The 26726-nt window shown below is 36.8% G+C and overlaps 1 pseudogene; it reads left to right on the top strand.

The window, feature by feature from the left end:
- Positions 1-6924: 6924 nt before the first annotated feature.
- Positions 6925-7633, top strand: LOC109504866 (uncharacterized; annotated as a pseudogene).
- The last annotated feature ends 19093 nt before the right edge of the window (positions 7634-26726 follow it).

Here is a 26726-nt window from a genome sequence, read left to right as displayed (position 1 = left end):
GATGTGCAGGTCAGGGATGATTATACCTACTTCATTACCTTTATCGATGACCTATCTAGGTACGGGTATGTGTATCTCATGAAACACAAACTTGAGAGCTTTGAAAAGTTCAAAGAATTTGGACATGAAGTAGAAAAGCAGATAGGCAAACCCATTAAGGTTCTTCAATCTGATCGAAGAGGTGAATACCTTAATCGAAAATTTTTGAGATATCTTAAGGATAACAGCATAGTCTCTCAGTGGACCCCTCCTAGAATGCCTCAGCTCAACGGGGTATCCGAAAGGAGGAACAAAATTCTATTGGATATGGTTCAGTCCATGATGAGCTTCACTGATCTATCCTTATTTCTTTGGAGACATGCCTTGTTAACTATCATTCACTTGTTGAATAGGGTTCCATCAAAGTCCGTTCCTACCATACCGTATGAGATATGATTCGGTAAGAAGCCGAGTCTAGATTATCTCAAAACTTGAGGATGTCTGACCTATATCAAGAGACAAATGATGGATAAGCCAAAGGATAGATCTATTATAGCTCGCTTTATAGGGTATCCAAAAGAATCCATAGGAAACTACTTCTACTTTTCACAAGATCACAATGTGATTGTGAGTCGAAACACCGTATTCCTAAAAAAATAGTTTATCCAGGATGGCAGTAGTGGGAGGTTAGTGGAGCTCGAAGAAAAAGTCTCTGAAGAGTCCAGAGCTATAGATCCTCAAGAACCCATAGTCTATGAGCCAGTAATTAATGTTCTTTTACCACTTTGTAGATCTAGCAGGGTCTTCCAACCTCCAGAAAGGTACATGATATGCTTACGGAGAAAGTAAAGAAAATGTTCCTTATGGGAGATAGGGATCATAGTGATGACCCTAATACCTTTGACGAGGCAATGTCTGACATCGATTTCGAGAAATGGTTAGATGCTATGAATTCAGAAATTGACTCGATTCATTCGAACCAAGTCTGGACTTTAGTAGATCCGCCTAAGGGTATCGTACTCATTGGGTGTAAATAGATCTACAAAAAGAAGATAGGTGTCGATGGTAAGGTAGAAACCTATAAAGCTAGACTTGTGGCAAAACATTATAATCAGTATAAGGGCATTGACTATCAAAAAATCTTCTTACTCATAGCCATGCTGAAATCCATCTGCACTTTGTTTGCTATTGCGGCTTACTATGATTATGAAATCTGACAGATGGATGTAAAAACTTCTTTCTTGAATAGATATCTTGAGGAAGATATCTACATGGAGCAGCCTATGGGTTTCATGTCCGATGATGGTGATCACAGAGTCTGCAAGCTACAAAGGTCCATTTATGGATTAAAGCAGATTTTTCAGAGTTGGGACCATCATTTTGACGAGGCAATCAAATAGTTTGATTTCATAAAAAATGAAGAGGAATCTTGTGTATACAAGAGGGTCAGTGAGAGTGCGATTACCTTCCTCGTATTATACGTGGATGATATTCTTCTTATTGGGAATGACATTCCCATGCTGACTATGGTCAAAAGATGGTTGTCCAAGAAATTCTTCATGAAAGACCTAAGGGAAGGGTCCTATATTCTTGGAATAAAGATCTATAGGGATAGATCTAAACGGATGCTTGGCCTGTCACAAAAGCTATACATAGAGAAGGTGGATGCTGAAAAGGTTCAACATGAAAAACTCCAAGAGAGGTCTCTTACCTCTTAAGCATGGTATTAGTCTCTCCAAGATGATGTGTCCGACCATATTTGAGAAGGTGCGCACATGAGTAGAATTCTTTATTCTTCGATAATAGAAAACTTCATGTATGCCATGCTATATATTCGACCTGATATTGCCCTTGCCATGAGTATCACGAGCAAGTATCAGTTCAATCCAGATGAGGAGCACTAGATAGCTGTAAAAAATATTTTTAAGTACTTAAGAAGGACTAAGGATCTATTCTTGATCTTTGAGGTGATTCTGAGTTGTGAGTCGAGGGCTATACTGACTCAAACTTTATGTTTGATCCTGATGATAGAAAGTCTATATTAGAATATGTGTTCGTTTGCAATGGTGGCACAGTTAGCTGGAAGAGTTTCAAGCAACCCATCATAACGGATTTGACCACGGAGGCTGAGTATGTCGCTGCTTCGGATGCTGTAAAGGAACGCTTCTAGTTCAAAAATTTTATGGCAAAATTTGAGATTATGACATCAGATGCCATACCGTTGTACTGCGACAACAATGGAGCCATAGCACTTGCTAAGGAGCCAAGGTCTCATAAAAAATTTAAGCACATCGAGCGGTGTTTTTATATCATATGCGACTATCTCGAAAAAAAATATGTCAAGGTACGAAAAGTAGACTCCGTGAACAACATGGCAGACCCACTGACTAAGCAGTTGAGCCAACTAAAAATGAAAGTCCACCTTGAGAAGATAGGACTTAGATTTGTGGCCATTTGACTTTAGTCCAAGTGAAAGATTATTACATGTATATTCTAGAAGCTAATATAGTTGACACATTGTAATAATTTTAGGACATAATTTTATACTTAATATATTGATATGATCAATAAAATGGCAACTTCTTTTTCATTCAAGTGTGATGTATCCTTGAATCATCCATGAAATTAGTTTCGATATATATTTTTAAAGTGTTGAGAATTAGAGATATGTATTTAATTCTTAAATATTTTCGATCATAGGATCATTATGAGGATGGTGATAGATCCGGATAGACTGGCACACAAATCACTTTCTTTGAGATAGATAAGTCTCTAATCTACTGTGTAGAGACACAGGACGACGAGTACGGATGATTGTTAGAGAATAATTAGTACTGAGCGTAACCATATGAGAGATCACTTAAATTTTTATTCAATCATCAGTGATTGTCTCGATGCTGTAGTTGTATAACTGATCTTTAGACTTGAGATGGTACTGCTATTCACAGTGAGGCTGCTGAAGTTTGACTAACATATAAACATGAGTCTCAATAAGCACTTGTAGTGGATGTTGGCGACAGTTGGTCCACTATAGAAGTGGGGTGCACATCAAGACAAGATCTATCGATCTTGATAAAGAGGAGTAGTTCTATAAAATTTGAAAGAATAAGTCCAAAAATCTATGATCATAGTAGTGTGATTGATGGAAAGGAGTTTTCATAGAAGTCATAACTGGACTTGAGCTAATCAAATCTATCATATGACTGATGTTGAGATTTAACGATATATCCATGACCTACCATCTAGTCGGGACTCACGATAGAAGGATTGAATCACACGTTAACTATACCTAAAGGTTCATTTAGTTTTACTAAGTTGCCACTACATACTGTTAGATGTTACTAGTGGATTGTGAGAGCTCACTAGGATCATTCTAAATCAACAATCCTTGCTGAGTTAGAATGAAATTGTTCCGACCCATTAAAAAGAGTTTCAATGATATAATAATAGAGATCATTGTATATCTTACTACCAGATAGAATTGAACCTATGGGGTCACACAACAAAAGGATTAGGCCTGGAATAAGTAATTGAGCTTATGAAATATCAATTGGGTTTAGAGAAATTCATTGGGTTCATGATAATCTTGCTAGCACATGGTTGGACCCAATTCTTCTTTCCGTTAGGATTACTTATTTAATAAGATAATTTTAATTTAATTACCTGCTAATAACTTACATGAATTAGATTCATGAGACTCCAATTGTTGAGTGTCTAAGATTATGGATCATATTAATTAAAAGTACAAGTTCCTAATTAATTTTTTTGATAGTTATTTTTGGGTGCCACCTTGATTTGATCAAGTTGGACGTGTCCATTGATTACAAGGCTTTTAGTTCTCTTATGGGGCATCTCTTGGGTGTATTTTGGGGTGTCTAATCATGGGTGCAAGGGCTCCAATTGTTGCTGCCCAAGGAGCTTCCTAACATAAGTTGGATAACTTAAGTTAATAGGAATCCTAATACAAGTAGGACTTGTATTATGTGATTAAATAGGATTCAATCCTTGTGCCTATTTAAAGAGACTTTCCCTAAGGTCCTTAGAGCATCAAAATCAGTAGCCCCTCACGCCTAAAGGCTCTCCCCATGCCCTCTCTTCCTCTCCCTTCCTCTTCTCTTGGGCATTCTACACGCCCATCCCTTGGGATGCTAGTCCCAAGGAATTCCACGCCCAAGGTGTTGGGTGTTCCATAATTTACTGGTTGCTAGTGTTTTGTAGCAGCACAAAGTAAAGAGAAACTCTAGAGAAGAGGAGAAAAAAATATCAAGGAGAAAGATCAAGCGTTGATCATGATCCAGGCTTCGTTCAAATTCAGTAGGCTCAATTTTGAAAAATCAAAATTTAGATTAAAGAGGACTGTTTTAGGCTGATCTCGAGTGAATACTCGTAGAGACAGACACTTGTATGGCTAAGAGAGAACCTCTTCTCTTCCAGATCTAGATTCGAAGAAAAGAATTACAAAACAGATATGTGATTTGATCACAATCTGAATTTCAACATATATCAATTTCAGCTTATGAGATAGATCCATATGATTTTATGTTTTCATGTATATATAATTCAGATTAAAAATATTTTAATCTTATTCTCCAATGCAGTATTTAGAAAATAAAATTTTTGAAACACATATGCATGCACCAAATCCCAAATTTCAATAACTTATTCAGTGATGATGTACTCCTACATTTAATCTATATACCATATTAGTATCATCACACTCTTTGGTTAAGAGGATAACTAACCCATATGGCACATAATGACCTCTACTCAATAAATGTCATCATCCTGTAACGATGTATCATTCGATCGCGAACATATTTAAAAACTATACGATAAATCCTCCTTTATTGATTACTAATATAGTTCTAAGGATTTCATCACAATACAAGAATTCTACAAGGAAGATACAATTATATGATGAATAATACCAAAATAACTTTTATTTATCAATGAATAATTCATATACAAAAGGAACTCAATCGTTATACGATTGATTTTAGGATATATTTTTCAATAGAAGAATCCCTCTAAGCCTACATGAGCTGCTTTAATGTAGCCAAACTTGAAGTACGCAACCTTAATCAGTCGATTGTAATATCCGTCCTGAAGGTTAGACTCCAGAAGCATCAATTTTTCTTCTCGCTTGAGAAGAGATATTTGAAAGACTTCACTGAGATGTTTATTTGGGCAGAGAAGTATGCCAATGCTGAAGAGTGCTACAAACTATATGGCACTCCTACTAAGGTGAAAGTCGAAGAAAGAAGAGAAGGCTGCGAAGGTAGAAGGGGCTCACCAAAGTGAGAGGACCGTCGGACTTCCTAATGATATCTAGAACTCTGCCTCAGGACCAACAATCTAGAACCCCATCTTGGAACCGACATATCATTTAAATTTGAATGTCTTGTTTGGGAACATCCATTTATTCTCTTCTTTATCTAGCGAAAGTTTTTAGAGCTATTGCTAAAGTAAGAGGTTCGGGGGTCGTGAATTAAGTTCTCAAAAGTTTTCACAACCATACCTAGTAGAAAAAAAACTTTTGAGGGTGTAAGTGATGTTCTAAGATAAGTATGTGCAGCTAAAACATTAAAAGAATCAATACGATGGATAAAAAGATCAAGGCATAATAAACATAAAACTTTTAGTAGTTTAATGCCAAACTCAGTATCTATATCTACCTTTCAAGATATTATCCTTGAAAATTCCACTATTACAACTCAATTGCTTTTCTGGGCTCACAATCAAATTCACTAAAAATTCACCAAACCAACCCAATTATAGCCATACCTTAGGCTTGATTGACCCTTAAAATCTAATTATAGATATGGATAAATCTTTCCCATAGGTTGCAATCTATTTGAAAACTAGTTCTCTAAAAATCAATGTATACAATCAATAAAATAATAAAAATATAAAGCTCCTTGATGAATAAAATAAAAAGGTTGTTGAAATGCGAGTTGAATGTTGCAGAGACTCTTCTTTAATTCTCTAAAACCTCACTTGAATACCTAACCAATGGCTCTCAAGATGAGGTGGATGTAAGTTTGAAATATTCTCAAGAATGTCTTCTCTTTCTGCTCAAGTATACATTCAATGCTCTTAGCTCTCCCTTTCTCTTTTTCTCAAATTTATTTGGAATGCATTTAAATCTCAAAAAGTTATTGGAGAGCAGTTGGAGGTTGTACTACCCGTTCTGCACCCGCAGAAAAAATAGCCTTTGGGGTTGTCAGACAGAGGGGTAAACTCATGACGTTCTGGAGTTGACTTCTAAGATGGCTTGGGTCGACTCCTGAGGGTCTTGGGTTAACTTCTGAATGTGCTGCTGTTTTTTATCATGTCTTGGAATTCTCCTGTGACCATTTTGGGTCGATTCGGCTCTTCTTGGGGTCCACTTCTCAGTGGAGGTCGGCTCTTGTGCTACTTGGATTGACTCCTGGAATGCTTGTTTTTCACCCGATTCTGTTTCACCGAGTGGCTGTTTTGGGATCAGCTACTATTTTGTTGGATTTGATTCCTGGAGATGTGCCAATCCTCTTTAGCATATCGGGCCGATTTCAAGAGAGCTGGGTCAGCTTTACTGGTCGTTGGTTTGAGTTTACGTATCAAGAAAATCTAGAGTTTAATCAAAAAAGCTTAGGGCTAAAAAAATTTCTCATTGAGCCGGGCATGGGTCGGACTTTGCGCACCATCAAAAGTGCACCCGACGTTGAGGCCGCCCCAGATGACCTTCGGAGAAACGTGTCTGGAATCACCAGAAGATTACCGAACCCCTGCTACTTAAGGTCGCCTTGATATTTTTCCGAAAGCGCGTCTTAGCTGGCTTCTCCCACGATGATACGGAGTAGGTGGAGTAGAACTAAGAAACAAGTCGACTCTGACCAAAACGTTATATATACTTCACCACTCCATACTCATGGCAGAGAAGAGTTAGAAGGCCAGGGCGAGCTGATGTCCCGGAGATCAGTTCTTAGGAAGACATTCCTCCAACCCGTCCGCCTTCGGGCTGAAGACCTCTTATCCCTCCCAGAGACCACCTCCTTCCCTGAGACCATCTTCTTCTATTTCAATCTTGCCCAGATCCCGCTTCTCCGAGCTTTGCCGTGCATATTCTCTATCGTGTTACGCAGCTGCTCTGCGAGTCGCAGATGCTCCGCTTCGCCTCGGAAGCCGCAGCATCCATGCAGCAGTAGCATCAGACAACCCGAACGGTGCTCGAGCTTCTTGTCGACGTGAGCGTTCTCCATGCATGCGAGTTATCACCCAACGACGTTGCAGACATGGTTAGCTCACTCCGGACGATGCCGCTAGCGAGGGAGGATGAGGACACAGCTGACAGCGTGCGGCATTATCATCCTTCGTAGAGGAGAAAGAGGTTGGCGGTGCGCCGGTGAGCAGGTCTTCTATCATGAAGGTGGAGCAGTGGACTGACGTTCAAGAAGATGGATTTCAAGAGGAGTGCGCAATTAGCTTGGAGGAGTTTAAAGTCGGGAGCGGAGTGAGCCGATTGCCTTGTTCCCATACCTTCCACAGACATTACTTTAATCGGCGCATGCAATACGGAGGCCTTGTGAAGAGCAAGTTTGGCATGGTTGCCAGTTTCTTTCCTTGTTTCTATTTTTTTTTTTTTTTTCCAGAACTTTTTGTTTCTTTCCTATAGCAGAATATATCTTTGGCAATCTAGTTTCTATTTACACTCATTGCTGCGAGGCTCAAAAATCTGAGAATGGGGCAGATCAAAAGAAATCGAGCTGGAAGAAGACTGTGGTCCGATCTGAAATATCTTTAAGAAAATCTGTAAGACAAATCAAGAAATCGGATGGGGATCCTTCAGTTCTTGATCCTTCGATGCTTAAGTCAATTTGAGCCTTGAGAACAGGAGATAGAAAAAAGTAGTAGAGCACAAAAAGAGGACGGAACTATAGGGGACTAAGCAGGAACTAAAGTTCTTATTCGAGAACTGATAAAGTTTTCTATCGACAAAGTTTTTCTTAGTTTTTGGAATTGTTAACTTACCTCTAGAAGATCCTTGGCGTTCTATTTATAAAGGGACTGATGAGATTGTTACAGAGTTTGTTAAGCCATTAGAGAAGTTTGTTAGATGGTTAGAACCATCTGTATGTGAGCTGGGGTACCGCTATATGTATTAACTAAGAGTGAAGTCATACTTAGTTGTATTTTACAACTGTATGTAAGAATGTAGTCAGCTGTATGTGACTCATTTGTAGAGACCACGGAGATAATTGCCACCGATAATGTAATAGTTGACCTGGGCAGAAGACCCATGTGAGCTGAAGGAGATTGGTCATTATCTCCTGACTCTCGATCTCAGATACATAGAATACTGAGGTATCTTTATTAAGGTCGGTAGAGGACCGACCTAAGTATCTGCTTACCGATAAGTTAATGTATTGCGGATTGATGTTTTGAGATTAATAATTTTTTGATCTCATATGATGATGCCACATGGCTTGAAGTCAATTTAGTGCACCAATACTTTGCGCCCAACTTCCTATGTCCAAGATAATAGTTATCAGATCAGAAATGGGAAATAGAAATGTTTGATTTGAAGATCAAGTTTTCACCTATGTCCTTCGGGGCTTTATCGATCTAAAGATTGAGTTTTTACCTGTGCCCTTTGGGGCTTTATCGGTCCGAAGATCAGATTTTTATCTATGCCCTTCGGGGCTTTCGGATTTTTACCTGTGCCCTTCAAAGCTTTATCAATCCGGAGATCCCACCATCTGATATAAATGCACCGTATCTTGATAATATCAAAATTAATTGTTTGGCTGAAAACGAAGAGATATGACCTTTTAGAAAATAATTTGCCAGATCTTCCTATCATGATTATCTGAAAAAGCATTTCTGAAAATATTGGATAGATGTGCGTCATTTGTCAGCACCTGATTGGCCAATCAATATAATTACGGATCGGTCTGATGTGATTGAATTTGGTGAAAGTGTGCCAAACCGTCCCCTGATAAGGCCTTTGGATCGGTGCCAAACGTCACAAATCAGTAATGGGGTCGGTTCATCTGAACCATTGATTCGCCTTCAAAAGACTTTTATCCCCCAGCAACTATTCATTTCTGCTGCTTTCTTGTAGAGGTGCTGCTAGATTGTTTCTAGAGGCTCTTCTATGTTCAACGACCATCAGAGAAGTAGGAAGCTCACCAAAGACAAAGAAGAAGAGCTTATTTCTCATCTCTGGGAGAGGTTTCATCCATTGCCTTTAGGTACTGGCCTTTTTCTCATCTATTTTCTTTGAACCTTCGAATAGCCCTTTTTCAGTTCTCATCATATTCCTCCTTTTAGTCTTCTTTTAGAAAACCTTCTAGGGAAAAAATATCTAGGAGAGGTAGAAAGGAAAAGGAGGTCGTAGATGACTCATAGATCCAATCGACCCAACCCTTATTAGCTTTTGAATTAAAAAATCCTCCTCAGTAAAACCCTGATACCGATTCTGTAAATGAGGGAAGTCCGAAACCTATACGTGGTCTTTTGGACTAACTTGGTCTAAAAATGGAGGAATCCATTTTGACCAAGGAGAATCTAATGAATCTCCATAAAAAGATATGGTATACCCGACGAATATGAAATGCTGGTGTTGGGACCGGAAGGTCTAGTTTCTGAACCTCCGAAAGGCTGCATAGCCTTCTATGATGAAGCCCTCCGATCTGGACTTCGATTTTCACTGCACTCATTTTTCTGCAATGTCTTCAATATTTACAGGATTCATCCTATTCAGGTGACCCTGAATGTCATTAAGATGATAATAGTATTCATAATAATATATAGCTTTCAGCACAAAGAGCTGAGAATCTCTTTATTTAGATCGCTAGTTGTTTTGAAAAGACACTCGTGTGAGAAGGATTGGTAGTACTTCTCATCATGAAAAAATTGTATGTTTAGTCCTAGCCTTCCTTCCTCCATTCATGACTGAAAAAGTCATTTTTTTTTGTTCGAGCTCCCATTCCATGATATTTTAGGACTTCGTGGGGATGTCCGAACATCAAGTGAAACTCTAATTATGAAATCCTCTCCGAGGATGAGGGGGCTCACTCATCTCTGATTACCACCAAGGTGCCCAAACTATCTAGGCTGATAAATGATCAGGTACTGTACGATACCGGTATCAGCATATACTCTCCTCGAAATAAGGTCGATGTATTTTGCTTCTAGGTTTCATTTTTCTCCTACATTTTTATTTTTCAAAAATATATAACTATCTTATGTAGAAATAAGATTCAACCCAAGCAGATTGGAGGATAAGAAGAGGAAGGAATAGCTAAAGCCATCTGCTGCTGCTCCTGCACCGAAGAAGGCTAAAGGTGCAGATCCTCCTACTCAGGTACCATCCTTATCTACATCAGCCACTCCTTCCCCCACCACTTCGAGGAGAAGTGACACTTCCCAGGGTCCACAGAGTACTCCCTAGGCCCTATCAATTGAGCCTCCACTTCACCAACCAATTGATGCGAGGAAAAAGGATGATTCCTGACTTGCACCTCTTCCTAAGGAGTCAGTTTGCAAGGCAACTGCTACTGTATCCCCATCGACCTCAGTTGAAGGAGAGATTGTGGGGTGGATATCACTTTTAGAGCAACCTCGGTTAGGTCATGATCTCCTTGATTCAGTGCTGCCGACAGTTGATCTGAAAGCATACCGAAAGAACAAATTGGAGGAGATCACAAATCACAGCTGCGAGCATCTCATGCTTGTAAGTATCCTTTTTTCTTCTTCCTTTTCTTCTTCTTCTCTCTCTTTCTTTTTTTGTTCTCTTTTTTTTCATTAGTATGTGATCGATCTAAATTTTCATCCTGTAGGTCACCGTTGATTTTCGGATCGTGTATAATAACATGGCCTATCTGCTGAAAAATAAGGAGGCCATGGATGCCAACTTGATAGTCCTTCAAGAGGAGAAGAAGGCTGCTAAAAAGAAAGTTGAGAAGGAGTCTGAACACGCTAAAGGACTCAAAATTCAGCTCGAAGAAAAGTTGACGTTGCTGAAGGAAAAAAATCAAAATCTCTTGGATCTTCATTGAAAGGTTAATGAATAGAAAATAAAAATCTTCGACCTACACATATGGGCTAAGAAGAACAAAGAACTAGAGCTGAGGCTGCAAGAGGCAATTAAGGCCAATGAGGCTCATGAAAAAGCTATAGACGCCTTGAATGTTAGAAAAAATATCCTAAAATCAATCATCGAGGTTATAGATGATTGTGCTCCATATAAGTATATGAATTATAAAATAATAAATATTATCTGATAGATTCATCATAAGGAATACATCTTTCAAAATAGAACTCATATGTTATGATGAAATCCTTAGAACTACTACCAAAATGATAAAGGAGGATTTATCATGTGGTTCTTAAATCCTAAGGACTTTAGTTCAATCAATTCCTAATTTGATTGAGATTTAATTAAAAATTTATAAACCTAATTAGATTGAATTTCATCTATTTTATTTGGACTAAACCAGATGTGATTTGGTTTGGATTCAAATTAGAAAATTAAGAGTCCATATTACATTGGACTCTTCTCCCTTGCACCTCCTACTTTGGATGTCACTTTTCTCCATGCATAAATAGTTTTTTCCTGGGATCTTTTCATGCCAAAGAGCTCTTTCCCTTCTCTATCTCACATCTAAATTTGAGTAAAATCTGATATTATATGGTATGTTCAAACTTGATTTGAATGGGATACCATATAAGATAAGGTTTGACCTTATCTACAACTCTTGCCGCCACTTGCATTTTATTCCATTATTTTGTGTGACAAAATAAGGTTTCTCACTATCAAAAATCAGCTTAGGATTAATTTCACATGGAAAAATAAGTTTTGGGGTGTCCCAAATTTATTTTGAGTGTGAAAATTATGAAGGTGCGACAACTATGGAAGAGTCCAAGATGTCTAAAACTCTTCATCCCCACCTCCTTACATGTTGAAATAAAAAGAGTTTTATTTTATTCTTATGTACGTAAGACACCAAAGGAAGAGGGCTTCATGTGAGGAAGTTTTGGGGCATGGGTTCTTTGTGAAAAAAAAGAGAGGAGAGTCCTCTCTCTTAGGTGTGCTCAAAAATCTAGTTTCTAAGGTTTTGGTCCTAAGAATTTGGGAAGAGAGAAAAAATAAGATAAAAAATAGTTTCTTCTCCATATTTTTTTTAGATCCTCATCTCCTTCAGAAGTTCATCTTCAACCTCTAAAAAAATTTTAGAGATTTGAAGAAGAAATCCAGATCAGTCAAGAAGAAGGTCTTCAAATGAGCTAGCACTCCCAAGAAGATCGATCAGATCGGGACTTCGAGTGGACTTTCCGTAGAGGCTGGATGTGTGTGCGGCTATGAGCAACCAGTGAGGATCCTCTCTACCATGTCTTTCAGTGGCAGTGATTGTCGATCTGTGCTCAGGTATCGAGTTTTGAACTCAGATTAGAAGTAGATGTGATCTACTACTCACATGCATGCATGCTGATTTTATTTTCAGTATTTTTCAGATTTTACATGCAACATATCATGTCATAGATCTTAGAGTAGCTTGATTTGATGATTAGATCATATATATATTAGATTAATTTAATTAATCTAATTATCTTTCACTATAATTTATTCAAAAAAAAATTAAAATATATGCATGAAATCATCTATGTTTTCCAACAGCATGCACAGAAATTCTATTTCTTGCGAAGGGACGTGAGAAGAGTCCTTCTGCTTTAAGGTAGAAGGAAGCTCATCTCAAATGAATTTTGGATATTCATTTGTATTAGATAAACTCTGAAAAATCTTATTTTATATATAGTAAAATCAAATTATCTGATTTAAAAATGGGATGCCTTCTGCACCTTTTCATGAGCGCGCATGCAAAGGAAAGAGTGGACCGGTGTTTTATTTTCAAGAGTTCTTATTTAATAAGACTTTTGGTGTGATAAGCCTTTTCCTTAGATGGTTGAAAATCACCAGGAGATGCTTCTCATGTCCTCTCAGCAATTATAAATAGGAGACGGCACCAAGTGGAGATCATTCAATTCCTACATCCCATTTTGTCTTGGTTAAGACAAGAATCCTCTCCTCTCTCTTACACCCCTAGTTCTCTTAGGACAAACCTATCTAGCCTAATCTAAGCCTAAATAGGTTTAGTACAAAGCTCTAGAAGGTCTTAAGAGGTCTAGCCAAGTTGCCTAGAAGCCAATATGTGGTCCAAGTCAGGTTCAGGAAGCAGTTCAACCAAATCGATCAAGTCAAAGTCAACTTGGGTTCAGCAATCGGGTTCAGAAGGAGCAATCTTTGAGCCAATTCCTGTGTGGATCATCATTGAAGGATGAATAATTGGGTGCCTAGTGGAGGCTCCATCAAAATTTTGAATTTAGCGATACAGGTATTCTTCTACACCTTCCACAAAGTTATAAATATTTATGTATATGATTGTTAATCATCAAGGAGGTCCTAGATTAGGGTTTGATAGTTTGAAATTTATTATGAAAAATTTATGAAATTCATACTTCTACGATGCTCATCAAACCCTATAGTGGTATCAAAGCGACTTTATTTGGTTTTATCATATGCTTGTATGCTGATAATGTCTTATTGAAGCATGTTATGATTTATGCTATGTCCATAGTTATGTGATGATTAATTTTAGTAGCTATTTTATCATAAATATTTTTATCTATTAGTATCATGAATTAGGATGTGTATGAGATCATTAAAATCTTTATAAAAATCATATTAGGTCATAATGTTGGAAGCCAGTAGCTAACCAATTCTTGAATCGATTAATCAATTGGTGTCTAAGGAGTATTTCAAATTCGGTAGTTATCTAATTGGTTCCATTGACTGATCTGACCAACTTATTAGTGTCTAAGAAAAGCAATAAGAGACCTCCATGAATCTTAACATTCTTTTGGCCAATTGGATTAGTTCGAATCTTGCATTTGATTTGCTTAGTGTTTATAACACTACTAATACCTTTTTTCATGCTAAGATGCTTATTATTTCAAAAACCATAGCAAATTTGTTGTGCTATCCACAAGGCTTACCATGAAAACTGATATGATAATATCTTGGTGCATTAAGTATGCTTATAGTATATTTGATTTTTTATTACTTTGTTGTGCTATCCACAAGAGCAATATTATTTTCAAATATGGCTATATGAAAATGAAGGGTCTAACTTAACTGAAATATTATAGTTTATTATGCTATCCATAAGACTATAAATATTTTAGAAGTAGGTTATATTAAAAGTTGCAAGGGAATGCAATTGGATAGATTTTCTACCTTTGAACTCATTGAAGTTTGTTGTACTATCCACAAGACTTCTTTGAGGAATAAGGATCTCAACCCCATTAAGAGACCAGTTTAGGATTTCTCATCTACCATAGAGAGGGCTATGGTATATGATAAAATAGTGGAAGTAATAACTAGAATAAAAGATCTCATCTAGTTATACATGTCACTATGAGTGATCTACTTATACGATTGTTCTTATTTCATGTAGATTAAAACTCGGCATTATGGCTTCTTCACTCTCACTATGTTGCATTGTTGATACAAATAAGCTGACTGGTCCCAATTACGTGGATTGGTTGAGAAACCTATGTATAGTGCTTGTGCAAGAAAAATTATCTTATATTCTGGACATGTCTAATCTTGATCCGATCAGTGAAGATGCTTCAGAGGAGGAAAAAGTCACATATAATATGTGGCAAAATGATAGTATAACTACCAAGTACATAATGTTGGCCTCTATGAGTAATGAATTACTGAGGTAATATGAGGATATGGATGCATCCTCCATACTGCTCAATTTAAAAGAGCTATATGGAGAATAGAGCCGGACTGCTAGGTATGAATTATCTAAGTAGTTATTTTGAGCTCGGATGACTAAAGGTACTCTAGTGCAAAACCATGTGCTAAAGATGATTGACTTGATTACCAAATTAGGTCAGTTAGGTTTCAACATAAATGCAAAACTGAATCAAGATCTAATCCTCCAATCTCTCGGACTCTTTTTCCCAGTTTGTGGTGAATTATCACATGAACAAACTGGACATATCCCTGCTAGAGCTATTAAATATGTTGAAAATAGCTGAAAGTCATATAAAAAGAGAGAGAGGTCCACTTCTTATGGTGGACAAGAATAAATATGGCAGGAAGGGTTCAAGAAAAGGAAAGAAGTTGAACCCTAAAAGAAGCACCTTCAAGAAGAAAAAGGCAAAGATATCCCTGCAAGCATAACCTATTATCATTACGGCAAGACGAGACATTGGAAGAAGAATTACAAGAGTTTTCTTGCAAAGATGAAAGAAAATGCAAGTATGGCACACAAGGGTATGTATATGATACATACTACATCTTCATTAAGTTCTTCAGTAAGTAATTCATGGGTATTGGATATCACATTTAGTTCTCATATCTGCAATTCATTGCAGGGGTTACAGAGAATCATAGGGCTGAAGAAAGATGAGTTCAAGCTCTTCAGTGCTAGTGGAGAATCAATCTCTACTGAAGCTGTGGGAACTTACCTACTGAAGCTACCATCTGGAAGAACTCTAGTCTTAAAAGAATGTTATTACATGCCAAAGATTATGATAAATATCATATCTATACCTCTTTTGATATAATATGAATATAAAATAAAATTTATGGGTAATGGTTGCTCCATATTTCATGCAAATGAATTCTTTGGCAATGGATATTTTGACAATGATCTTCTAATTCTATCACTTAATGAAAATCTTTTTTATATTCATAAAAATATGAAAAGAAAGAGAGAAGATATAAATATGTCATTTCTCTGGCCTTGCCGCCTAGGTCATATAGGTGAGTTAAGAATAAACAAGTTATATAAAGAGAAATTCTTTGAACCCTATGATTATTAATCATATGGTACTTGTGAGTCTTGTCTCACGAGGAAAATGATCAAGCCTCTATTTTTTGGACATAGAAAAAGGGCAAATGAGTTATTGATCTTAGTACATTCAGATGTATGTGGGCCCATGACAACTTTAGTCAGAGATGGATATTTCTATTTCATAACTTTTACAGATGACTTATCAAGATATAAATATGTATATCTCATGAAACATAAATCCGAGGCTTTTGATAAGTTTAAAAAATATCAAAAGATGATCAAAAAATAAATTAAAAAAAATATTAAAATCTTTCGATCTGATCGAGGTGGCAAAACTTGTTCAGTAAATTTTTTGATCATCTTAAAGAAAAAAAAAATCTCTCTGAATGGACATCTCCTTATACACCATAGTTAAATGGTATAGTAGAAAAGAGGAATCATATTCTTACAAAGATGGTACAGTTTATGATGTGCTATGCTGATCTTTCAATATCTTTCTGGAGATTTGTTTTAGAAACTACCATATATATTCTCAACAGGATACCTTCAAAGTCTGTTCATAGCACTCCATATAAATTATGAAATGGAAGGAAGCCTAGTCTTTAACATCTCAAGATATGAGGCTGTCCTGCTTATGTTAAAAATAATTTTGGACATAAGCTGAGTGTAAGATCAGACAAATATTTATTTGTAGGATATCCTAAGAAAACTAAAGGATATTATTTCTACCATCCTACTGAATAAAAGGTGATTGTCAGTAGGCATGCCATATTCTTGAAAAAAAAATTCATCCAAGAAGGACGTAGTGAGAGAAATTTTGAACTTAAGAAAGTTCAGGACCTATAAAGTATTTCAGAGTTATCTATGAAAAATTCTCAACCAAAAGTACCTAATAATGAGGTACATCCATAATATATACCTCATCTCCGAAGGTCAGATAAAGTGCGTAATGCACCTTGAAGATATGATTTTATCATAGAGAATGATAATGAGACTAATATCATCCAGGATAATGATCCATTTGTTAGAAAATTGGATAAGATGTATGTATAGATTTCAAAAATATTTTAATCGCAGCGAAAAAATAATCGGGTTAAACCTTTCAACCCCACATACATTAGATCTCATCTAATCCTACCCAAGCCTCGAAGTAAAAATATGCATATAATCTAAAAAATAAAATAAAGATGAGATCAAATCTCAATACCTTTGCACGGATAGAAATTCACCACTACTGATGATCTCAGATTAGAAGATCCTCGAGCCGCACATGTGTTCGACCTCTACAGGTATCCATCGGGATCAATATTGAATCCTTCTTCTCATGGTAGATCCTTTTTCTCTAAGTAGGATCTTAACTCTTTAGAACTTTGATCAATTCTTTGATCTTGACTGCGAACTCAACTCTTGAACTGTAGCCTTTTCTCTTTGTTCCTTACTGTCGAACAATAATTCCTTAACTCTTGGCATGTAGAAGGATGGGACACCCAACTCTTAGGCATTGGAAAGAGAAGAGAGAGAGGGTGTAGCATGGAGAAGGGAAAGAGGGAGAGAGATCTAATTTTTTAATTAAAAACAACTAATTTATAAAACCCTAGGAGACCTTCCCTTTATATAGGCCTTTCTCTGATTCAAATCAGGAACCAATTAACTTAAAAAGGCACATCCTTATCTCATAAGAATTTCGACCTTTTTAATTTGATTTTTTTCAATAAAGTCAAAATTAATTGGTAGGACATCAGCCCCTTTTGGCAAGCATATGGGGCACCCCTATCAGATAAGGCAATCTGAGTGGGCACCCTATGCAATATAGGGCAGGTAGATGGGGCGCCAACACTTGGCACCCCCATAGGGTTTTCTTGCACAAGAGAGGGGGCATAGCCCCTCTCTCTCTCTCTCCTTCCACTCCCAGCCACAAGAGGGGGTGGGCCCCTCTTACATTATCCAGGGGGTTGGCGCCCTTTGATCCTGTCAAAATTGGAGGAAGGTGCCACCCCTTCTTTCTAATAAATCCACACACAATGAGAGAATAATGAGGAGATAATTTAGCCAACTTATTGATTTAATCCAATCCTCTTGGGCTCACAATTAGGTGTCCAACTAAAATCAAATAGATTTAGGTTAGCTTTAAGACTATGAACTTAATCCAATCAAAGTCCTGAGAAGAATTAGATTTAACCATATGCTAGCATGGTTCTCTTAAACCCAATAGGATTTCAATAAACCCTAACCCAATTAGAATTTTATAAGTCTAATTGGCAAATTCAAGATTAAATCTCTTAATATGTGACCCCATAGATTTTATTCTATCTAGTAGTGAGATATATTATGATCTCCATCACAATATCATCGAAACTCTTTTCAATAGGTTGGAACAATTCCAACTCTATCCTTTAAGGATCATCGATCATCAAGACAATGCTCGATGAGTCCCACAATCCACCAGTGACATCTAGCAGTATGTAGTGATAATCTAATAGAATAAAAATATAAACTCCTAGGTGCAGTTATCGTATGATTCAGTCCTTGTATCATGAGTCTCGATTTGACGGAGGTCATAGAGAACTCGTCATACTCCATCGTTAGTCATATGCTTGATTGACTTAACTCGAGTTTATTTATGAGTCTCGTAAAAATTTTTTTCTAGTATTCATACTTGCTTTGGCCAAAGATTTTTTGAACTCAATCTCGCAAATCGCACAGGACTTCTCCTTTTCTATCAAGATCGATAGATTCCATCTAGGTGCATCCTACTCCAAATAGTGAACCTAAACCTACTGAAACCAACATATACAGCAAGGATCCGAATGTCTAGGGACCAAAGGAACATACAGTTAAACTCAGTAGCCTCACTTCAAATAGCCAATGACACCATAGGTCAAAGGATCACTCACACCACTGCAGCATCGAAAAGACCATTGACGAGTGAGTAGACATCCATGTGGTTTCTCATGTTGGTCACACTCAGTATAAATTATTCTCTAACAACCACCTGCACCCTCACCCCAGTGTCCTTACACTGTAACCTGAGACTCATCTGCCCATAAGGGAGGTGAACTGTGTACTGATCTCGAATGGATTGATCACTATCCTCCATGATGATCCTTTGATCGAGAGTATTTAAAAATTAATCACTAATTAATATATATCTCAAATTTTTAATACTTTAAGAATATACAAAAATCATCTTTATTAATTTTAAGAATAAATTATGGACACGTAAACATGATTGGAATAAAAAAATCTTTTATTGATAATAAAAATATTATAAGTACAAGATTACGTCCTGGGATTACAAAATATGTCAACCAATAATTAACTTCTAAGGTACAAATCTAACACCATTGACTTATTTAGAAGCCATCGTGAGTAAGGACTCTGACAAGTGGTTAGATGATATGAAATCCAAAATGGATTCAATGTATTCCAACTAAGTGTGGATACTGGTTGATGCACCTGAGGGTGTAACCTTAATAAGGTGCAAGTAGGCCTTCAAAAGGAAGATCAAAGTAGATGGCCAAATTGAAACCTACAAAATTAGATTAGTGACAAAAGATTTTAGACAAAAGTAAGAGATTGATTATGATGAAACCTTTTTGCCAGTGGCTATGCTGAAGTCTATATGAATTTTACTTGCTATAGCTGCATATTATGATTATGAAATCTGACAAATGGATGTCAAGACTGCTTTTCTTAATGGCAACCTTGAGGAACAGGTCTACATGACTCAGTCAAAAGGTTTTATCTCTAATGGGAGGCCAAATCAAGTATACAAGCTTAAAAGATCCATTTATGGATTAAAGCAGGCATTGAGGAGTTGGAACATCCGATTTGATATGACAGTCAAAGAGTTTGGCTTCATTAAAAATATGGATGAACCATGTGCATATAAGAAGGATAGTGAGAGTGCCTTAGTCTTCTTAGTTTTGTATGTTGATGATATACTATTGATTGGGAATGATATCCCAATACTTCAATCAGTCAAAATTTGGATATCTAATAAGTTTTGCATAAAAAATTTAGGTGAAGCATCCCACATCTTGGGTATAAAAATCTATAGAAATAGATCTAATTGATATTAGCATTGGTAGTGGCTAGAAATGAACGAACTAAAATTATAGGATTCTGATCTAGCTTCTGGGATGGTTCCATATCAAGTATGAGGAAGTCTACTGAAAAATAATATTGATTTACTCTAACTAAGATATCCTCAATCAGACTACATGGCGTCTTTATAGATCTATCGACTAATTGTAAAATAACCGACGTAGGTTTCAGTTCTCCAATCCCAAAGTTTTCATAGAGCGAGGTCGGAAGTAGGTTCACACTAGCTCCTAAGTCTAACAGAGTTCGTTCAAAGGTGATGCCTCCTAAAACACATAAAACCAAAGGAGTACCAAGATCTTTTATTTTCTGAGGCAATGGGTTCAACAGGACTGTACTAACATCCTCAGATAGTACAATTCCCTTTGTGGTTCGTGACTCATGTTTTTGGATGTAAAATTTCTTAAAAAATTTAGCATAAGCTGGGACATGTTGAATCACATCAAGGAGGGGTAGATTAATATGAACTTGCTTAAACAACTCTATTAGTTTCTCGTTGCATGCTTCTTGCTTTTTATGGGAAGAACTGGTTTCTAAGGTTGAAGAAAATGGGACTCTTGGTTTATATATCTTGGATAACTCATCCACTTTCTTCTTTTCTTTATCTTTTTTACTCAGATCAGTACCAATTTCAGGCTCAAATTCTTTTATTGGGTTAGTCTCAATACTAATCTCTTCTTCTAAGTTCTCATTTTGACTGGCGTCAGTATTAACTTCTCTCACCTGATCTTGATATGGGTCTTTAAGATTTCTATCACTTCTAAGCTCAAAAATTGCTTTGGCATTCTCAAATTAGAGATTCTTAGGTGGGACATTGAATTGATGACTAGGTCCAGATGGTTGGTGGATGGATGAGTTATTCCTAGGATTTGCAATAGGTTGGCTTGGTAGTTAACCTAGTTCTCTCCTCATGGTAGACTCAGCTAATTATCCTATTTGTACTTTTAACTTGATGATAGATTACTATTGAGTCATAATCAATTGTTGAAGTTGATTAAATCTATCATCGGCTAGACTGGTCTATTGAGGAGATGGATATGATGGCTGATTGTGATATGATAGTTGGATAGGCTGACTAGGCTACCTCTATTATAGGCATAATTTTAGTATTGGGGTCTATTTTAAAAGTTTTGCATGGAAAAAATTTGGGTATGAGCCCGAGTCTGTTGGGGTCTCCCAAAAAAATTAGGATAGTTTCTCCAACCTGGATTATATGTGTTTAAGAATGGATCATTGACAGGTTTGGAGTAACCTTGGATAGATTGAAGTTGTTCTTGGATGAAAGGTGGAAACTGTGCAGCTATGGGATATTCACTCACATGATGGACTGGGCTAGTACAGATAGAACAAATCTTTTGATAATTGAGAGGTGGTATGTATTGTGCAGGAGATTGTTGATCTAGGATTAGGAACTGATTTATCTTCTAGGCAAAAAGGTCGACTTTATCTAATTTTTGAGCTATTAGATTCAAATCAACCTTAGAACTAGAGTCTGTTTGTTTGATCTAAAAAATTTTTATCCATTTTTGGTGAGGAATCGATCTTTCATAGGAAGATAATGAAGTATGGTTGATCGAGTTTTCACTCAAGATTTCAAACAAAGTATATACTTCATCCTCACTCTTACTCATAAATGCACCTCCACAAGATGTATCTACCATCTGTCTATATTGATCACCTAAATCCTTATAGAAAGCTTGAATAATTTGTCACTTAGATAGACCATGGTGTGGGTATTTTCTAAGAAGTTTCTTAAGTTTCTCCCACGATTCGTGAATTTGTTCTCCTGAAAGCTGAGTAAATCCAATGATGGCTCACCTCATGGTGTTAGTTCGACCTATAGGATAGAATTTCTTAAGAAACTCGTACTGCATTTCAACCCAAGTTCGGATCGATCTCCTTATTGTGCTAAGCCAATACTTGGCTTTGTCCTGAAGTAAAAAGGAGAATAGAGTCAGTCTAAGTACATCATCAATAAAATTTTGAATCTTCACTGTAGAATAGATTTATAAAAACTCATCTAGATGCTTTAAGGATCTTCATTGGTGTTCCTATAGAAAGATGGGAGCATCTGGATTATGGTCAACTTGATCTCATAATGGCTTGCAGAGATATCAAGTAAGTGGATACAAGTCGATGGGTTATAGGTGGAAGGAATAAAATATTTCTTCATCTGCCTAGGTGGATCTCTATGATTTTCAGCCATTTGATTTTTCAATTTAACGTGAATCAGCCATTCAATTTCAGGATTAGGTTCAACTAGGTCAGGATAAAGAGATCTTTTATCGTGCATGTACTGGTACAAATCTTAATATGTGTGGTTTAGATTTTTTTTTTAATAAGAAAGAGGAAAGAAAGAGAAGAGAAAGAAAGAGAGAAGTTCTAAAGGTGAGAATCTTAAGAAAGCTCTAGACCGAGAGATGATAGATGAGAAGAATTAGTTATTGTTATGTATTAATTGCAATCAAGTTAGCAAGCAATTAAACCTAGGATACCTACGAGTTTCTTAGACCTAACAGTTCGATATAGAGTGGCTCTTCCTAGATGCAAGTTGGGTCTGTTCTCACTTTCTTCAACTAGCCAGGTAAGAGGTGGGGTCATGGGGATCCCCCTGTTACTTGCCTTAGATACCAATTAGATTGGCCAGATAAACTAACGGAACCAATTAAATAACCATGAGTCTACTTAGGCTTAGCCTTTGTAATCTCTTATCTTAGACACTAATTTCAGGAGTGAGTTTAAACTTACTTTGCACTTGACTTCACCATAATACTCAAACTGAACTCAATTGATCCTAGGGGCCAACGTCTACTTAATTTTAATTAAGCTTGAGTTAATGCGGGATGCTGGTTCGTGATTTTTGGGCTAAGGAGGGGTGATAAAATTTTCACCTTATCTTGTTAATGGGTGTTGCCCTTTAGTTGATTTGAGATGAATATGCACAATCAATTTCAAACAAGAAGTTCTATGCAACTAAATTGTATATAGGTAATTAATCAAACTTAAAAGCTTACCTTGTCTCCAGCGATCACCAAAAGTAAATCTAAGATGATAAATGCTTCTAAACAATTAAGTTTCTACTTTTGTCATGCAATTTTTATTAGATTTATATTGATGAATTTTATGTTAATTAAAAATAATAATAATTAATATTAAAAAAAAATAGTTTAGGGTTAGGGTTAGGATTGATCTCACCAAAATAAAGTGTTTCACCCTTCTTTTCTTCTTCTTTTTTTTTGCAAAAAGATAAAAAAAATCAAAAAAATTAGTAAGTTATATTCATAAGAAAATCAAAAAAATTAAATATTAAAATTAGTGCTTTCTCTGGCAATGATATCAAAAATTGATAGGCTTGCGATGTTGTCATTAGGACACCATGATTATCAAATTAATTTTAATTTTTAAAAATTAAAAATATATAAAAAGTAGTGAGTTGGGTTGAATCTACAGAGAAGATTGTATTTTGATTTGAAATCTTTGATTTTATAAAAAAATAAAATTTTAAAAAAAAATTTAAGTCAAAAAATAAAAATTAAAAGTATAAAAAATAAATTAGGTACTAAGATCTACTATTTAGATCTTAGCTACTACTTACAAAAAAAATAAATAGTAAAAATTTAAAAAGCATAAAATTAAATTGGTACTAAGATCTACTAACTAAATCTTAGCATCTACTTACAATAAAAATAAAAAATAAAAATTTAAAAGTATAATAAAATAAATTTTATATTAATTAAAATTAAAATTTAATTATATAAAATTTAAAAAAATAATAAAATAAAATAAAATAAAACTGTAATAAAGATCTAATGTTGATCGATGCAGCCTCATTAGGAAGATGGTTAACGACCTCTTTTTCTTTTTTTATACTCTATGGAGCGAACCGACTTCTCTCTTTTTTTCTTTGGATTCTTAAATCTCTCTAATTTTTTTTATTTTTTTTATTTTTTTATTATTTTTTTTTATTTTTTTATTTTTTGACCTCCTTATTTATAGATGAATTTTTTACTTTTTTTGATAGCAAACGGAGTCCCAAAAGATCTCAAAATCATGTCAAACCCATGTCTTAAATTTTTGACCATTGGATCTTGTTTGGATCACTCAGATCAGCCCAAAAATCATTGTTTATCTCCTTATCTCGATCGAATTTGATATCAACCATTGGATCAGTCACCTGATCAAATTTGAGCCATCCATCAATGCACAGGATCTCCTATTCATAGTTGGAAAAAATGCTGATCGTCGGATTATTCATCAGATCAAATTTCAACCATCGGATGGTGCAAAGAATTCTCTTCTAGTTTAGTTCTTAGCCAGCAACCAACCACAACCGTCTGATCACTCTTAACAATCGTTGCCAGCCATTGGATCATGCAAAGAAGTGGGCCATCACCGAAGCATATGGGAAAGTGCATCCTCAGCCGTCCGATCGTATGTTTAGTGTGATTTCAACCATTCAATCACCCAAAAAACATCCACCCACTATGAGCTATGTCATGGATCACGAGAATTTCTGTGGATCGCACCCCTGATTCTATGGACTGAGCGGTCGGCCCACCATGCACTGAAGGTTATTTAAAATAATTTTTTTAGATATTTTTACTTGATTTTGCTTGGATTTTATGCTTGAAAAATAAAAAAAATATATAAATTAAATTTTTCATTAATTCTTCAATTATTTTGATGCTTAAATTGCTCAATTAGTTTAACATCTATTTTTCATAAATATGCTCTAATTTTATATTTTTTAAAATTATTTATTTTTATAAAAAAATTTAAGTTATTTATGAAATTAGATTTTTTAGAAGATGTAAGCACCATTAATTATCAAAAATATCTAAAATAAATATAAAAATATATGACTTATCAATTGACAACTGATCTTCACCAAGGTTGTCTCTTGTCTCCTTATCTACTTGCCCTTCATGCTAATGCTTTATCTGGGGCTTGCAAGTGGCCATCCTGTGGCATGCTTTAGATCTATATATGCGGCCCCCTTGGGCTCAACTGGTCTCACATCTTCTTTTTGCAAACGATTGCCTTTTGGTGGGCTGGATGACTACTCGAAATGTTGACACGTTCAGGAGAATTCTGGAGTACTGTGGAACCTCAAGCCAATAGGTGAATATGTCCAAGTCAGTGGTGTATTTTAGCCCAAAGACCAAGGCCCAGCTGTGGTAGATGATTAGGGAGCGACTAGGGGTTGCATACCAGGGTAGGACTTGTTGCTATCGAGGGTTCCCATCATGGGGTCGAGACTCAGGAAGGCTGAGTACTTTGGGATGAAGATGGCGATCCGAGAGTGGTTGGGGAGATGGCAGGCTAGATTGCTGTCCATGGTGGGGAGGCTTACCCTAGTCAAAGCAATACTTACCTCCATCTCGGTCTATCTAATGTCCAACACTATCCTCCGAAGGACCTCATTAGATGAGGCTAGAGCAACTTTTCAGGAACTTCATATGGGGATCACATCAGAGCGAAGGTAGGGTTCACCTTTTGGTCTGGGATGCGATCTGTTAGCTGGTTAGGGATGGGGGGTTGTGTATCTAGTCCCTAGCGGTGAGTCATGATGCCCTAATTACCAAATATGCCACACAGTTCCTTCTCTAGCTGGATGGTGGAGTGCCATGATTAGAGCCAAGGGTCACGGTCATTTGGCACTAATGCCCAACCTAGTCAGGGTAGTTCATTCATGTGGAGGAGATCTATCCTTGAGTTTTGGAGATAATACCTTGGGTCAGATGATCAATTGATGATAAGTAGATGGTGGACATCTCTCAAGTTCAATGGATCATTGAGCTCCCACTGACCTGGTGGCCAACCTTTGTCAGTACAGAGGTGGTCAACTCGATGCACGTTTGTGACTTACTCCAAATAGGGAGAGATAGTTGGAATGCTGGTTTAGTGTCTAGACTCTTCGAAGCTCTATTGGCCAAGAGGGCATTGTCCCTTGCTATTCCTATGCATAGCATCCAGGATGTTAGTCTGCATGCTGAGGATGGTGACCAAGGAGCTTTATGATTTGCATACAGGAGTGCCAAGATGGGACTTGGATAAGGAGGCTTTGTGTTCATCCGAGAGTTAGCCTATTGTTGGGATTTGGTGCCTCGAATTCGATCCACAAAGAAAAATTCAAGATGAAGAATCCCATAATGCAGTGCACAATGACGCAGAGGCTTGGTGATGCAGTGCACGTAGGCCCGCAGCATAGGCCTACAGGACGTATGACCTAGGTGCAGGATGCACGGCCCAGGCGTGTGCTAGCCTAGCATGGGTGCAAAACCCAATGCAGGAGCATGGGTGAGCGTAGGCTAGCACGGGTGCAGCCCAGCACAGTCATGTGGGTGTGCATGCATGCCCAGTTTTGAATTCTCCATGCGGTCCATGATGGACCATGGGAACTTGGCATGATCCATGCATCTGTCATGGACCGATCTGGTCCATGCATGAAAAATCATGGTGCATGGCCCTTGTTTGCATGATCTAATGGTTGACGCATGATTTTGCGTGATCCAAGTGTCAAAGAAGCTTGTCGGAGAGATCTAACGACTGAAAAAGATATTTGAGTCCTTTTGAAGCCTTATTTTCGATCCAGACTAGGATTTAGGCCCTTTATCATGGGTAGATGGGCTGAGAGGTATAGAGCACCCTATAGAATAGAGAGCAGTGACTGAGAGCATCCGAACAAGCTGAGTAGCAGGTTGGAGCAGTAGAAAACATCTAGGGGCATTAGAGGACCCTGGTATGATAGGCCTGGGTCTTCTTGAAATTTTTGTGAGAGCTTTTGTA

Source organism: Elaeis guineensis, chromosome 1 (genome assembly GCF_000442705.2).
Source record: "Elaeis guineensis isolate ETL-2024a chromosome 1, EG11, whole genome shotgun sequence".
NCBI classification, from domain to species: Eukaryota; Viridiplantae; Streptophyta; class Magnoliopsida; order Arecales; family Arecaceae; genus Elaeis; species Elaeis guineensis.
Note: the sequence above shows the minus strand (reverse complement) of the source record. Positions and strands in the feature narration are given on the sequence as shown.